Here is a 12,364-nt window from a genome sequence, read left to right as displayed (position 1 = left end):
AATGAGGTTTGCATTATAAAATCATTTCTTATGATTAAAGGGTTAGTATAGGCACAACAACTATTCATTAAAATAAAGGTGGAAATAGAACTGGAAGTAGAAATATAAATAGAAACTGAAAGTGCAAAGATGAATGCATGCAAAAGAAGAATGCATGCGACCAAGGTTTTAAATTACGGTTTCGGGGTATATTTCGGTCCCCACCGAAACCGAAATTTCAGCCGAAATATTGAAATTTAGGTCGAAATTTGGTTAAAAGCCTCGAAATTTCGAAAATTTGGGCCAAAATTTCGGTAATTTCAGCCGAAATTTGGTAAAGGAATAAAAAAATAATATTTTTCCTTAAATTTCAGTGAAATTACCGAAATTTCTAAAAATTTCGACCGAAATAATGTACGTTTCGACGATTTCGGATTTCGGTCGTTTCGATTTCGATCTCGACGATTTCGGATTTCGGTCGATTTCGGATTTCAAACAAAATTTAAAACCTTGCATGAGACTACCCCATGACCATACGGCATTTCAAACTCCCTTTCATTCATTTTCTTTTTCCTTCAATCCTCATTTCATGGCATTTATATGCCGGTCGTTGATCTTGACCATCTAGGGCCCCACCCATATTTGGGTGCAGCCTAGGTAGGGTTTTCTCGATCATCCTGTCTAACAGGTCCACCTGAATGCATTGCCAACCTAATGGCGTACGCTCTCCTCAGGGTGGCTTTTGGCATCTCACTCAAGGTTGGCTCTATGCCTCCCTCTTACAATTTACAATGATATGCATGCATGAATTTATACCCACCTCTCCCCTCTCTGTCATGAGGGATTTTTCCTTTTTACTTTCACCTGCATGATTAGTACTTCACATTGCCACCACATTATCTCAACAATTTATCAAAATAGAACTTGCTATTAATTTAACCGTTCAAAAGAAACAAGTCGGATGCAAAGTGACTAATCATACGAGATAAGATTATAATCGCAAAACCATTTTTGAAGCCATTATGGTACAAGTCACTACACTTGCCTTGGTGTTTTTGAACGCTGAAAAAGATGAAAATCTCTGAGTATGAAGCACTAGGGATCAACCTGAAATAATTATATAACCATGGTGTTACTAAGCTACCTAAATGCCGTTGTCCCATCTAAGTTATTTGGAAAAGTTATTTCCTACAAGTTTCTATTCTACACACACCAAACGCATATTTCCTGGTTGATTACAAACACCTTCTCACACTATCCAAGACAACTGCCAGATCTGATTTAAAAAGAAAATCACAGTCGTGACTTTATCTACGTCTAAAAAGTTAGTTTTTTTTTCCAAGAAAACAACTTGGCCATTCCAATTATGTTACACTCATGGACTGATTTTTATAAAACAATTGTTTAGTGACTGAATTTTCAAATGTATGCGCTGATTTTTCTACAAAGATACTTTACATATCATCAAAATTACATATAAAGGGCTGCTTTCCAAAAAATGTATTCATTGGTGATCAAAAGATTACATTCATGGGCTATTTTGGTATAAAATCCTAGCTTACAATGCACTCTTTTCACATACAAATGGATTTCGCAAGAAAATATCACCATAGTTCATATAGTTCACATGCATAATGTTGTTTTTATGAAAAAAAATTAGTCTTTTGTATATAAATCACAATATAACCAAATTTGATTTGAAAAATAGATTTTTGCCATGAAAAACATCACACGTATATGCTGATTTTGTGAAAATAAGCCATCTAGGGCCAATAGATTACATACATATTCTTGTTTTGATAGATACAACTATCTCGCAATTTGGTAACATGCACATGATGAAATCTTGGAAATACAGTCCTTAAAACATGCATATTACACACATACAAGATCTGATTTAAAAAATATATTTCCTAGGTTGTAGAACTCATACATATATAAATTTTTAAGAAAAACAATCACTTATGGCCTATAAATCCTACACAAAAATCTGATTTTTTTACAAAAATACTCCTTTAAGAACTAATAATCACACATATGGATAGTTTTACACAAAAGAAACATCATACATACATATTCCATAACATGACCACACTTAGTTTTTGCAAAACACACTGATGCAGCCCACACCCATGAGGTTGACAAGTTTGAAGCCCAGATGAACCATCCTATTGGTTAACACTTGTGAATGAAGTTTTTGATCATAGAAATGTCCCGGAAGAGCGTCGTGTTGGCATCATTGCCATGCGATTCCGAGGCAAGGCCATAGCTTGATGGAGACGTGAGAAGCAAACCCACCACTCCTCCGGTAAGGATCCTATCACTCGATGGAGAAAGATGGAGGACAAGATCTGCAAGTACTTCCTTCCCAAAGGTTATAAGAGGGATTTGTACCAACGGTACCAAAATTTGAGGCAAGGTACGCGATCGGTGGAACAATACACCAATGAATTCAATGAGTTGGTAATTCACAACAATATTCAAGATCCGGAGGAGATGCTCATGAACAAGTATTTGGGAGGCCTTCAACTTCATATCCAAGATACCCTTGATGTTCTTGACATCTGGGATTTGGGAGATGCACACCAAAGAGCTCTCAAGGTGGAGCATTCGCGCTCTCGAAAGCAACAAGCCACATCCTTCACAAATCGAGCAGTTCAAGGTTCGGTTGGCACCACCAAAGCTGGAAACACAAGTGCACACACCAATAGCATCAACAAAGCCTCTGCCCCGCCCAAGGGTTCTAATCAACCCCCTCCTACCGGTCAAAGCTCTACAACCGGTATGCGTTGTTATTCATGTGGTGAGATAGGACATCGTGCTAGCAATTGTCGGAAGCGACAACCGGGTAAAGCATTACTTGTGGAAAATGAATCTGATGATCCGGGTGAGGAAGAAACTGATATTGACCCAAAGGATGATGAGAGTAACTTGGAGGATGAGCAAGTGCTTAATGCCGATACCGGTGAGTTCCTTATGATGCGGAAAATTTTTCTAACTCCAAAACAAGAAGTTGGAAATCGTTGGTTGTGCAACAACATTTTCCACTCGGCATGCACCGTTTCTGGAAAGGTATGTCGATTAATCATTGATTCCGGATGTTGTGAAAATGTAATTTCTGAGACGGCGGCAAGCAAGCTGAAATTGGAGTTGAAAGAACATCCAACCCCTTACAAGATGTCTTGGTTAAAGCGAGGTATGGAGGTAACCGTTTCCAAACGTTGTCTTGTGAATCTTTCTATTGCTTCCATCTACTTTGACAAGATATGGTGTGATGTTATACCTATGGATTGTAGTCATATCATCCTTGGCCGTCCATGGCAATTTGAGAAGAAAACAATCCATGACGGGTATCGCAACATTTACTCTTTTGACTATGGAGGAAAGAAGATTACTTTAGCACCTAGTAAAGAACCAATTCAAACTCCTTTGGTTGAAAACTCCCCATCCTCTAATTTTCTTGTGATGAAAGATATAAAGAGTGCTATGGAAGGGGTTAATGTTATATACATCTTACTTAACAAGTCCGATATTGAAGATGTGGTTGCACCAATCATTCCGAACCAAGTCAAGCCTCTTTTGGAAGAATTTAAAGATATATTTCCATTAGACCTTCCCTCTGGCCTTCCCCCCATGAGAGACATTCAGCACCAAATTGACTTGCTGCCTGGTGCATCTTTACCCAACCTAGCTCACTATCGAATGAGTCCAGTGGAGCATGAAGAACTACAACGGCAAATCATGGAACTATTGAACAAAGGTTTCATAAGGGAGAGCCTCAGCCCATGTGCCATTCCAGCCTTTTGGTGCCGAAGAAAAATGGCACTTGGAGAATGTGTGTTGATAGTAGAGCCATCAACAAAATCACCATCAAATACCGCTTTCCGATCCCTCGTCTTGATGATCTCTTGGACCAACTTTCCGGTGCCACCATCTTCTCAAAGTTAGACTTAAAGAGTGGATATCATCAAATCCGAATCAAGCCCGGAGATGAATGGAAGACGGCGTTCAAGACCAAAGATGGACTATTTGAGTGGCTAGTCATGCCATTTGGATTGTCTAATGCACCTTCCACCTTCATGAGGTTCATGACACAGGTTCTAAATCCGTATCTTGGACGTTTTGTGGTTGTTTATTTTGATGATATTTTGATTTTTAGTAAGACTACTAATGAGCACTTGCAGCACCTTTAAGATGTGTTACGCTTGCTAAGGCAAGCACGCTTATTTGCAGCCCCTGAAAAGTGTTACTTCATGGTGCCACAAATCCTATTCCTTGGATTTAACATTTCAAGAGAAGGGATTTCAGTTGATGATGCCAAGATCAAGGTGATCCAAGAATGGCCAACCCCAATAAACGTGCATGAAGTTCGAAGTTTCCATGGCCTAGCTTCCTTCTACCGACGATTCATTGCACACTTCAGTTCTATTGCTGCCCCACTCACTTCTTGTATGAAGAAAGGTGTTTTTGAGTGGACCATTGAAGTCCAAAGAAGCTTTGAACAACTCAAGGAAAAGTTATGTACAGCCCTGGTCCTTGCGCTTCCCAACTTCGATCTCATTTTTGAGGTTCATTGTGATGCATCCGGAACCGGCATAGGAGGAGTTCTAAGTCAAGGAGGACGTCCCATTGCATTCTTCAGTGAGAAGTTGAATGGTGCTAAACTCAAATATAGTACCTATGATTTGGAGTTTTATGCCTTGTTTCGCACACTTGAGCATTGGAGGCAATACCTAATCCATAGAGAATTTATTTTGTACACTGACCATGAAGCATTGAAGTACATTTCAGGTCAACAAAAGCTAAATTCTCGGCGTGCAAAATTGGCGGAATATCTTCAAGATTTCACCTTCAACATCAAGCACAAGGCGGGTGTACAAAATCAGGTTGCCGATGCTCTTAGCCGAAAGAAAATCTTGCTCAATACCATGCGCACTATTGTGCTCGGCTTTGACTCATTCCAACAGCTATACATGGAGGATGAATACTTCTCCAAACTCATATCATATGCTCAAGATGAGAAGCTTGCTGATTTCACCTTATGTGATGGTTTTCTCTTCAAAGGAAATCGCTTATGTGTACCGGATTGCTCTCTTCGGCAAAAGGTGATTGGTGAGATACATAATGAAGGTCATTTCGGTCGTGACAAAACTCTCCAGCTTGTTTCAGCAAAGTACTTTTGGCCACATCAGAAACGGAATGTACATCGTTATGTTATGAGATGCCGAAATTGCCAAATTGGTAAGGGACAAACTACAAATGCCGGTCTCTATTTGCCTTTGCCTATACCACATGTACCATGGGAGGATATATCCATGGATTTTGTCCTTGGATTGCCACGGACACACCGAGGAATGGATTCCATATTTGTGGTTGTTGATAGATTTTCCAAAATGGCACATTTCATACCTTGCCGAAAGACTATGGATGCCTCACGCATTGCTAGCTTATTTTTCAAAGAAATCTTCAGAATGCATGGAGTACCAAATACCATCACTTCAGACCGAGACACGAAGTTCCTTAGTCACTTTTGGCGTCAATTATGGAAGAGTATTGGGACTACACTGCAGTATAGCACTGTGTTCCACCCTCAAACTGATGGGCAAACCGAAGTTGTAAACCGATCATTGGGAAATTTGTTGAGAAACTTGATTGATGACAATCCCCGCTCTTGGGAAGACCGCCTATCACTTGGAGAATTTGCTTACAACAGTTCGATGAACCGTTCTACAGGTTGCAGCCCTTTCTTGGTTATCTATGGGCGACAACCCAAGTCAGCACTAGATCTTGCACCTATTCCATTTGCTGAAAAGCCCATTGCCCAAGTTGAAGATTTTGTATCTCAAATGAAGCTTATACATGAAGATGTTCATCGTAAGCTGGAAAGTAAATCTAAGACCTATAAAAAGGCTGTTGATAAGAGGCGTCGTGAAGTCATATTTGAACCCGAAGATTTTGTTTGGACTTACTTGCCACTAGAACGTCACCCCGTTGGAAGCTACAACAAGCTTAGTGATAGAAAGCTTGGTCCACTTCAAAGCCCTAAGCAAGATTTACAGAAAACTAGTTCTTTGTCTTTTGAAAACCCTAACCCTAAGTCTTTGAAGCATTTTCTTCATAGAAGCTCTAAATCTTTGTCCAATGATTCGTCATTGAGCCTACCTTTGCTCAGAGAGTCCGAATCAGAGTCTCTCTCTCTCTCTCTCTCTCTCTCTCTCTCTCTCTCTCTCTCTCTCTCTCTCTCTCTCTTTCTCTCTCTCTATCTCTCTCTCTCTCTCTGTCCTTTGCGAAAATGCAGAGCGGCGCATTTGCTCTCGCTCCTTCGAACTCTCTCCTAAAAGCTCGAAAGCCTCCAAATCGGAACTCTAACCCTAGATTCAACCCAATCTCTCACACCAATCCATGGAATTTTCACTTCTTCATGCTCTAGATCCTCATCTTCGTCTGTTTTTCCCGGCAAGATTTCAGTTCCTTCTCTCCTTTCCGATCGAAGTTTGAACAATTTTAGGGTTAGGGCAACCTCGGTGCCGGAAAGCTCTGATGAGAGCTCCGCTACATCGAGTGACTTTACTCAGACGTTGATTCTTGGATCTCTGTTCATACTTTGTTTGTTGTTAGGACAGTGCTGGTTCTTTTTATGTGGACGACAAATTTGTACAAGAGGCCCAAACTTACTACTTCACAGCTTTTAGCAATCCTACCTCTGGCTATTGTGCACATTGGGAAACCTTTTCACTAATATGAGTCTTGGAAAAGTTGTTGTTTCCTTCACGCATACAAAATGGAGCCCTTTTTCTCAGTTGTCCTCTCTGCAATGTTTCTTGGGGAGTTTCCCACTCTCTGAGTTGTTTCTTCCCTTGTGCCAATTGTTGGTGGAGTGGCATTGGCATCACTTACGGAGGCCTCTTTTAATTAGGCTGGATTCTGGAGTGCAATGGCTTCAAATGTGACTAACCAGTCTCGTAATCTTTATATATGGAAGGCTTCAAGATCACTCCAACATACCTTCAGTCGGCTGGCCTCAATGTAAATGAGGTATATACGAGGTATCTCTTGGCTGGGCTTTGTTTTCATGCTTATTAGCAAACGTATGGGCATGAATAGCAGTCTCCCATTGCCGTCCTGGAAAGTAGTTTTGCCTCAAATACTCTTGTACTTCATCCTGGAGGATTTTGTGTTTTATTGGGGGCATAGGATTTTACACACAAAATGGTTGTACAAACATGTCCACAGTGTTCATCACGAATATGCTGCCTCATTTGGACTAACTTCTAAATATGCTTATCCTGCTGAGATATTATTCCCGGGCTTTACTACGATTGTTGGTCCTGCTATTACTGGGCCTCATCTGTTGACTCTATGGTTATGGATGGTATTAAGAGTCTTAGAGACAGTAGAGGCACATTGTGGGTACCATTTCCCTTGGAGCCTGTCGAACTTGTTTCCTTTATATGGAGGTGTTGATTTTCACGACTATCATCACCGGGTGCTTTACACCAAATCTGGATCGTTTGAACAATGAAGTAGAGTTACAGACTCTCTCCAAAGGGTTTTCAATCAATGTCACCAGATCTGGTGATATCTTGGTGTTGAACGGAATTCCGGTCATCTTTCTAGACATGTATTAAGGAGAATTGCTCGTCGTTCATGGCCTTCGCCAGATGCTAACAACACAGGTATATCTAAACCAGTCTGATGATTCTTTCTCTGGTATTCATGGATATGACAAGGACAAGTTCTCGGATTATGCTGAATTAGGACATTAATTGTCTTGATCTCTCCTAAATATTTATGAGTGGTAGCATTATTTTGGTTGATTCCTTTCATGTGAAAAGGTGATTTCTACCCTATTCCGAAATTATTTTGTATATTCTCACAGAATAGTCCTTCTTTAGTAAATATTGTGGTAAATCAAGAACTCCTTTTTTCCTATGAGCTATGCCTGTGAGGAGTTCACAAATAAAATGTTATTTAGTTGATTGATTATCTTTGATATGAGCGTGTAATGTTTCATCTTGAAGTATTTTTGCTAGATCATTATTCAAGATGATATAACACAGTCATACATGTTATATCACTTCTTTAACTGATATTTCATGGCAATCATATACTGAAAATGGCTGCTTGCTAGTGTTGAGATTATCTGATTAAGAAATGCCCTCAATTAAATTCATTTGATTTGGATGAGTATAAAGAATTAAGCTTATGTCAATTTTTAGTTATGGGTATAGCTCTCATAGCATGTATACATACATTTAAAAAAAAAGAATATCTTCTAACTCAGGAAATATTTTGAACGTATTGAATTGCGAGATCATGTTTATATTGTTTTGTGAGTTGAAGCTACATACATGTATCTGTTCTTTATTTTAGTTTGAATGTGCATAGTATTAATAGTATTGGAGTTTGGGATTCTTTCCTAAAATTATTGGAATATGCTATGAAAAGAATGCTTGTGTGACACTCATTAATGCAGTTTAACTAAACCTCAGAAAGGCTTAAATCTGACTGGAGATAGAAATTTTCCATTTAACTGACATATTGCAGAGAATTTTCAATATTTACCAAACCTTTTTCATACTAAGTTTTTCATACTAAGTTTATGCGAGTCCATCTGAATTCTTCGAGTTTGTTTTCTAATTGCAAGGGCGATGAAGGCGTTAGCCCAAGCCCATCTTTAGAGAGACTTACCTAGTCGTGGTAGTATTCCCTTCTTTCTTCTTTTCTCTCTATAGACTTGCATAGTCTTTAGAAACCCTTAGAATTTGTCTTTTCATTGCAAGGGCAATGAAAGAGACAACTTGAGCCCACCCTTTAAGGAGACAAGCTATGTCTAAGCAGATGGCCAATACCCTTGAGGGAGACAAGCTATGTCTCAATAGAAAGTCATATTCTTTAAGAGACAGGCTTTGTCTCATTAGTGAGTCGCACGTAGGAGTCTTGCTTAGCCTCATCATTAGAAACCCATTCATTGAAAGGGCGATGAAAGAGTCATCTAGAGCCCTCTTTTAGGAGACAAGTTGTGTCTCAGAAAAATCAAACCTCTTTTAGGAGACAAGCTGTGTCTCAGAAAAATCAAACCCCTTTTGGAGACAGGCTTTGTCTCATTGGCCTTACTTATCCTTTTAGGAGACATGTCATGTCTCATTAGAGCCCTTCTCAGAGTCATTAGCATAGGAGTCTGTCCTTTGGTGTTAGGAGTCAGTCTTTCAGTTTCAGGAGTCAGTCTTATCATCATAGGGGTTAGGATTCTATCCAACCTCTCATCAAATCATGTGTTTTTCTATCCGCTCATGTAAGGTATAGGATGTTGTCCAACCCTTGCAGAGTAGTGTTTCTGTTTTTTTTCCCGCAAAGCATAGGATGCTGTCCAACCTTTGCGGGATATCAGGAGTCTGTCCTCCCCTTATGATGATAGGATTTTGTCCTCTTGTGTTAAAAACAACAAAAAACATTTCAAAAACACTTGAACATTCAAAAAACATCGGAAAAACCAAAAATCTCAAAAATCTTGAGTCCTTAGGAGAGTAGTTAGGAATTCTATTCTGAACTACGTTGGCTTGATCCCTTTTCAACAGGGTACGTAGTGCACCTTGGGATCCACATCCCAAGTCCAGCCAAACCTTTAAAAATAAACATTTCAAACTTTCAAAAAAATATAAAATTCTTCAAAACCTTTTCAAAAAGATCTTCCTCTAGAGTTAGGAGTCTGTCTTAGCTGTTTGGGATGTTTTAGAGTTAGGAGTCTGTCCTGATTTGTATTGATATGGTGTGTCCTGTCGTGTGAGTGTTCCGAGAGTTAGGAGGCCTCGAGTCGATCAGTTAGACATTTAGTCGAATTGATGGCTAGACTAGGAAGCATATAGTCGGCCCATGGTTTTCATTAGGTTGCACAGCCTAGTTACATAGGATGTAGGGCCCACCTGCATTAGTTTAAGGCTAACCAACTTGCATTAGTTAGGGCATATAGAGAGTCCTAAAAATTACAATTCACTTGAATTTAAGCAATCATACAAAAAAACTTTAAAAATCAGTCGAGTCTAGAGGATCGAGTCTAGGATAGCGGTTCTAGATGGTTAGGCATCGTAGTTTAGAATAGGTCATCGAACTACATTGACTCCGATTCTTCCCGAGGCCGGGATACGTAGAGCAGGTGGGATGGATGGCCATCTTGGTCCGAGTCAAGTCGCATTAGAGTTTTAGGATTCATCTTGTCCGGTCATATATAGAGTTGATTTGTGTCGTATGTTTTGCTGTGTTTTCTTACTTTCATGTACAGATCCTGTACCTTTAGCTGTAGCATGCATGTGTTTGCACACCAGAACTCAGACACCAATTAGGTATGACACTCATGACCTAGCTATTCTTAGGCGACACTTCTTTCATTTATTTTGTGTGTTTATTATTCATCTCCGAGACATGCATGATTAGATAGACGCCTTCTCGGAAATATTCGTTCTCATTTCATATGACTTTCGCCCAAAACTCTTCAAAATCAATAAGTAAATGGCATAAGAGACCAGGTGTTTGCACTTGGGCGGATGAGGTGCTCTTCGGACCTTCCAAATTCGTAACCAGGCACGAACCTTATTTTATATCTCTGGTTATCCGTTGCAACAGAGCATAGTATGGGATCCTTGGCCCACTTCCTTGGATGACGACTCTTCTTTGTTTAAGGTACACCTCGAATCTGGGCTAGTCCCCGAATCGAGAAGTATCTCACCTTTTATTGCCACTCATGCTGTGAGGGGCACTTCTTTCGAGAGTTCCTTGGTAGAGCTCTCCATTCACGTGGATGATCCTGAGACTCTTCGCGTGGGGGCTCGTCCCCCGCCTCTCTCGGATCGGGGTCCACACCCCCCTTCTTCTAGAGCGAGTTTTTGAGTCATTTGTCCTTATTAGAGTCTTTGACTCATTGGTTCTTTTGGTGGAGTTATTAGAGAGTCTTTGACTCATTCATCCTTTTTAGTGGTATTATCAGAGAGTCTTTGACTCACTCGTCTTTTAGTTAGTGTTATTAGAGAGTCTTTGACTCATTTCGTCCTTTATGTGGTATTATTAAACAGTCTTTGACTCATTCGTCCTCTTAGTAGTGTTACTAGATAGTCTTGGACTTATTTGTTCACCTCCTTAGTGTTGTTGACGCTCTTCTTTATTGGAGACTAGCATAGCCTTATTAGAGTTTTGTTTGCTTGGGATCTTAGATCGTTTTTAGTGTTCTTGGGATATAAGCTTGCCTGGTTTAGGGGTTTCCCCTATTAGCCCTAGGGTTTGGCCTTAGGATTTTGCTTTGTGTATTCTTTTAGGTCTTTGACCAAAAGGGTGAAAATATTTTTAAAATAAAAAAAACATTGGAAATCATTTGAAAACTCAAAAAGACTAAAAATTTAAAACATCAAATATATTTTGAAAGCATCAAAAGCATTAAATCATTTGAAAAGTGTTGTGTTTTAGTGGCAGTTGTGAGAGTTCGATTTTGAACTACGTTGGCTTGATCCTCTCCCATGTGGTACGTAGTACAGCTTGAGATCTTTATCCTAAGTCCAGCCAAACTTTGTAAATAGACATTGTAAATCTTTCAAAAATCATTCAAACATACTTTAAAAGCCTTATTTTTTTCAAAAGATCTTCCTCTAGAGTTAGGACTTTGTTCTAGGTAGAGAGTTTTTTTTTAAGAGTTAAGGATTTGTCCTTGATGTATTGTTTGTTTGTTGTGTGCTTGTTTTAGAGTTAGGGGTTTGTCCTAAAGTTATAGGAGCGCCTCCGTCTGGTCAGTTGGCGATCCACATCGCCTACTGATGACTAGAATAGGATGCGTTAGTCCGCCCTTTGTTTTTCTTAGGAAATACAGCCTAATTATACATAGATTGTAGGAACCACCTGCATTAGCTTAGGGCTAACCTGCATTTAGTTAGGGCATATAGGGTGTCCTAAAATCCACAATCCATTAGAATTTAAATAATCCCACAAGAAGCTTTAATAACTACTCTGGTCTTTTAGATCCAGTCTAGGATAGAGGTCTAAATGTCTTAGGCATCATAGTTTAGAATAAGTGAGAAGAACTACGTGACTATGATTCTTGGGGAGGCGGGGATACGTAGGCTTCTTTGGATGAACATCAGACCATCCAAGGAGTCGGGTTTAATAATTAGAGTCTTAGGATTTGTTGTGTTGCGTCGTGTTTGGTATCGAGTCATATTGTATGTTTTGTTATGTTTTCTTACTTTCATGTACGGACCTTATACCTTTAGCTGTAGTATGCATGTGCTTGTCCACCAGAACTTAGACACTAGTTAGGTATGTCACTCATAACCTAGCTGTGATTAGGCGGCACTTCTTCAATTTATTTGGTACATGTTTATTATTTTATCCCCGGGTTATGCAA

At 39.6% G+C, this 12,364-nt stretch overlaps 1 pseudogene; it reads left to right on the top strand.

The window, feature by feature from the left end:
• Positions 1-6,271: 6,271 nt before the first annotated feature.
• LOC143887151 (triose phosphate/phosphate translocator, non-green plastid, chloroplastic pseudogene) lies at positions 6,272-7,062 on the top strand (annotated as a pseudogene).
• The last annotated feature ends 5,302 nt before the right edge of the window (positions 7,063-12,364 follow it).

The sequence above is a fragment of the Tasmannia lanceolata genome, unplaced genomic scaffold (assembly GCF_043159265.1).
Source record: "Tasmannia lanceolata isolate RefF3 unplaced genomic scaffold, GAP_Taslan_0.1 ptg000012l, whole genome shotgun sequence".
In the NCBI taxonomy this organism is placed as follows: Eukaryota; Viridiplantae; Streptophyta; class Magnoliopsida; order Canellales; family Winteraceae; genus Tasmannia; species Tasmannia lanceolata.
Note: the sequence above shows the minus strand (reverse complement) of the source record. Positions and strands in the feature narration are given on the sequence as shown.